The sequence below is a fragment of the Saccopteryx bilineata genome, chromosome 9 (assembly GCF_036850765.1).
Source record: "Saccopteryx bilineata isolate mSacBil1 chromosome 9, mSacBil1_pri_phased_curated, whole genome shotgun sequence".
Taxonomy (NCBI): domain Eukaryota; kingdom Metazoa; phylum Chordata; class Mammalia; order Chiroptera; family Emballonuridae; genus Saccopteryx; species Saccopteryx bilineata.
Window position 1 is genome coordinate 7081252 of NC_089498.1, and position 4695 is coordinate 7085946.

General features: G+C 48.8%; 1 long non-coding RNA gene across 1 annotated transcript; it reads left to right on the forward strand.

The window, feature by feature from the left end:
* Positions 1-740: 740 nt before the first annotated feature.
* Positions 741-4107, forward strand: LOC136312970 (uncharacterized). The gene is made up of 3 exons (XR_010727084.1): positions 741-887; positions 2138-2365; positions 2808-4107. It is a non-coding gene; the product is annotated as an uncharacterized lncRNA (long non-coding RNA).
* Positions 4108-4695: the final 588 nt, after the last annotated feature.

Below are 4695 nucleotides of genomic sequence, written 5' to 3' on the forward strand. Positions count from 1 at the left end.
TGCACTCTAATGAGGAATCCCATTTATGCCTCAGATAAGTGACTTTGTATCAGAGACTTCCTTGTTTCTATATTGAATTAAAGGTCTTTATTTCTACACTATAAAGTGAGGCAGACTGAGAGCTTGCTCTCTTTCAGTTCCTGAGATTAGCATTAGAGAGAAAAGACGAGAAAGGCCACATGGAGGAGAGGAGAGGCAGCCAAGATGGAGGAGTGCTGAAAGAGGAGCCAGTTTGTTCAGAGTTTGTGCAGAAAGAAGGAGATGGGGAACAGAGGTGAATAAGGCTAGTGAGCTAGAAACCTTTGATTCTAGGAAACTCAGATAAGTCAGTGGCTTTGGGAGCCCTGAATGGAAAGGGAAGTGTTTTCCCACTGTGTGTATTTCTCGCCCACCGGGTGCAAGCTAGGATTAAAGCTAATGGCCCACCAGATCTTGGCTCCATTGTTTCATTACCGTCTGTCCGAATCTAATGAGAACCTGCACTGGCCAGGTGGTTGTGATGGTGGCCGTGGCTACTGGCTTTACACCTGTCTTTCAAGAGGTTAAAGCTATATTTAAGTGGACATAATTCTGACCCCTTTCCCCCAGGCGCGTGAGCCTCAGAGGGAGACAGATGAGGGAGGGACACAGGCCCTGTGGGACAATAGGAATGTCCTGAAAAAGAAACTGGGTGCTCCTTCCCATTATAGATGAACTTCCGGGCAAATCCCAGCATGCCTGCCACAGCTGGAGGCGGGCGAAGAACCCTGTTCTTTAAAAGCCCTCAGAGATCTTGAATTTAATTAAATACGCATTTTGCGTCATCCCAGAAGGAAGCAAGAAAAAAACTTCGCTTTTTTTTGGACTGGTAAAGACCTAGCGCCTCCCTCAGTTGACCTGTTAAGCCGGTGAGTGAGTTCTGGCCCGGCGTGGGGGGGGGGGGGGGGCGGGGGGCTCCTGAAATAAGCACCACCCCTCCTCAAAGCCTCAGCCCCAGCAAGGAACTTTTCCCAGAAGTCCCGAGCAGGGCCAGTGAGCAGCTTCTCCCCAGACACAGACCTGTTCTGCAGGGTGACTTTCCATCAGGAGGGAAAAGGGAGAAGAACAGAATCATCTGGGGAAAAAAAAAAAAAGAAAAGAAATTGAAAGCAGTTACCGGGGCTTGGCCTCTAGCCCCAGGAAGCTGTAGAAAGAGGCCCCAGACTTCCTGCTCCCCAGCTGCCGGCTCGGCCTGTTTCCTGCCCCACAGAAAGCTCCCACCCCCAGGAACAGCTGGGCTGGGGGCCAGCCCGGGGTGGGGGCCCGGAGTGGGGGCCCACGGCTCCCGTATCTGCCCTGGAAGCCAAAGGAGCCTTCGCAGTCCACGTTCAGGCGGAACCGCTTACTACTCCGTCTCCTTTCTTCCCTTCTCTCTGCCCACGTTGTCTTGTCATCTCAGAACAATCTTATTCAGTTTCTGAGGTTTTATGGCTAAAAAACAGGGGGGGGAGGGAGGGTGGTCCTCTCCAGTAGGTTGCTGCCTCTGTCTGGCTCTCCCTCTCCCTTCCTCCACCTCTCTCCTCCCCCCAGCCCCCACCAGGGTGAACATAAAAGGCTCCCACCGCTGCTGCGGCACCCAAGCCGCAGCGGGGTGACTCCTAGCTGACCGGGTGCCTACCTACTTCTCTGCAGGCAGGCAGGTGTAGGCGAGCCAGGAGAGGGTCTGCCGTAGGCAGTCAGACAGACAGGAGCAGAGTGAGGACAAGAAGGTCAGCAGGGTGGGGAGCCCGGATGCCTAGCAACGGGCAAACCTGGGGAAAGAAGGACCTCACACTCACACCCCCACACCCACAACCTTTCCTCCCCTAGCATATCACGGCCCACGCCATGTAGACCACCTGACCTTTCATATCATAGATCAGGAGGTTTGGAAAACATCCCCCCACCCACTCACCCTTCCGACCTTTTCTCCCCTGGCATGTTGCTAGTTATGAGGGTTAGCCCCCCTTAGAGGGCAAATGATCAAGGAGGTCAGAGAATATCGAGGTGACCAGTCGTCCTCCTTAGGGAGGACAGTCCTTTTGTAAGTTCCCTCCTCTCTCGAAAAGTGTCCTCCTACATGTCCTCCTTTTTGATATTGGAAGACTAATCTGTAAATGTCCATATTCGATCAATGCAGAGTTGATTCATTGCGTGTGATGTGATGTATCTGTATTGGACATGACGATTCGTCAAAGATCAGTACAGTGCGGCCAGATGCGATTATGAGATGCGTGCTCTCCGCACGGGAGACCTTGAGAGAGCGTGCAAATGGCTTTGTGTACTTCTTACTGAAACACAACACGGCACAGACGACATTGTAGACTCACGATTATTTCTTTCTCAATGAATATTCAATCATAAACAGGTAAGCACAATTCACGTTTTATTAATTCCTTATTTAATAATTTCCAAATACGTATAATTTTATTTGCAAGTATTTTCCCAAAATTCGAGTTTTAAAGTAAATATCTAACCTCAAACCATATCTGTTAATAATGCCTTTTGATTAAATAGTTGCATAAAACATCCTTTTTTTATTAGAAAATGATAAATACACCTGAATATCACTCCAAATTTAGTAGTTTTGTTTGATATTTAATTTTACTAAATGAGTTACTTTTTTCTTACAATTATTATTAAAAATTAATAGGCATATAAGCATAATTACAATATAAAATATTACAAATGCTTTTATTATGCATTTATCATATTATAGTATATTATTGTTGCAATGAATAAAATGTTTCTTTTATTTATGATATTGTTTTCTTCAATTTATTTTTGTCCTCCTTTTCATTGTAAAAAAGTTGGTCACCTTACCCTAAAGCATGAAGCCCTTAGGACAGTGAGCTGCTGACCCCATCAGAGACACTCAGGCCTCAGTTGTGTTTCAGCTCCAGGCCCAGAAGAGCAGCAACACCAGACAAGGGACTCCGTGGCTGACTTCAGGACCACCTGTATGGACTCATGTCCCCCTGCCCTGGTGCAGACCAATCAGTGGAGACCACAGCCTGGAGAGCTAATGAATATTCTTTTGAGAGCTTCCCCTGGGTCTTCCCCTAAAATCCTCACCCACACAAGCCCTTAGCATGGAGGACGCCTAGCTCTGGCTTCTGGGAGCACGCCCACGCCTTTCCTGGCCTCCTCCACTCCCCCGCCCCCTAGCACATTACCTCTTTCTCTCCTAAGCAACTAGGACCCTTGCTTTTACCTCTGCAACTTTTTTCCCGAGCCTGTTTTTTCTGCAGCTCAATTCTTACCTCTGTGATTTTTTAAAATGCTAATTTATTAATTTTTAAAGAAAGAAAGGGATAGAGAGAGAGAAAAAAAAACACATCAATTTGTTGTCCCACTCATTCATGCTCCTCCTGCACGTGCCCTGACCAGGGATCGAACCTGCAATCTTGGTGCATCGGTAGAACGCGCCAACCAGCTGAGCAACGGGCCAGGACCTGTGCTTTTTCTAAATAAACCTTCTCTTACAGTTTTGAGTCTTGGCTCTGAATATTTTTCTTAGCCGGAACTCAAGGACCGAGGGGCTGAAGCCAGGTCTGGTCTGACCCCACCGGTCTAACACCGGGTGCCGTTTTCGCTGCCGCCCTTGTTCCTCCTGAAGGGACCAAACCTTCGCCACCCTGAAGCCGCCTTTCGGGGATATGGATTTTAAGCTCTTAATGAAGAAACAAGACTCAGAAAGAACTTTGACTTCCCCACCAACACCACCGCCGCCGCCGCTGCCGCCTTCCTGCCCAAGAGATTCCGACAGAAAAAAGCAAGCGACCTCGGGAAGGAGATCCTAGGATGTCCCTTAGCCTAACAGGAATTAAGTAGAGTAAACGCAGGGCTTCGGACAGGGGCCTGTTAGCTGGAGACTCCTGGGTCTCACTGTTTCTGAGTTGGCTTGCCAGAATTGTCCTGCCTTGTATGTTCCTCTCTCCCTTAACTAAACTCTCCGTTCTCACTTCTGAAATCCAATTCCTGTCCCCCTCACCAGCCCCCACCCCGCTCCTTTTCTTCTGTCCAAAAATATCTTATCTGCCCAATGTCACCTCACTTTCTTTGGGATTTTTATGGGATGATCACGACTATGTGAATTCAGCATGCACGTGTATTAAACTTTGATTTTCTATTAATCCAGCTATTAGCTCAGCCTGTAATAAATTAGAAGATGGGGAAAAAAGGATTAATATATTCTAGTCCCCTCCCCCTGCCCCCAGGACCCACTAGCACAGGCTGTCCTGGTAGCTGGACCTCCCTTTATTTATGGGAAAGAGCCCCCACCCCCAGCTTGAGGCAGGGCTCAACGGTGGTGAACAATTGGGGGTCAGATTCGTCAGGAAGAGACTGGGGCCTGGCTGGCCATCCTCAGCTAAGTCACTGAACTTCTCGGTGCCTCGACCCCCTCCTCTGTAGAACGGGGTTGGTTGCGGTGGTGACACGCAACCCCCATGCCACGTTGACATCATGAAGCGTGGCGCAGCGAAGAGGCCCCAGGGATTCTCTCGCATCTCTCCTCTGGACGGACTCATACCCCCTTCCCCACTGGATCCTCGAGGCTCGGGTCCCCCCAGTCCTCTCCAGATGTGTTGTGTCATCATTCATTTGCAAACATGTCTATGGGATTGCAAATGAAAATGCTTCTGAGTCAAATTAAAAACAAAACATATGCAGTGGCGGGGGGGGGGTGTAAGGAAA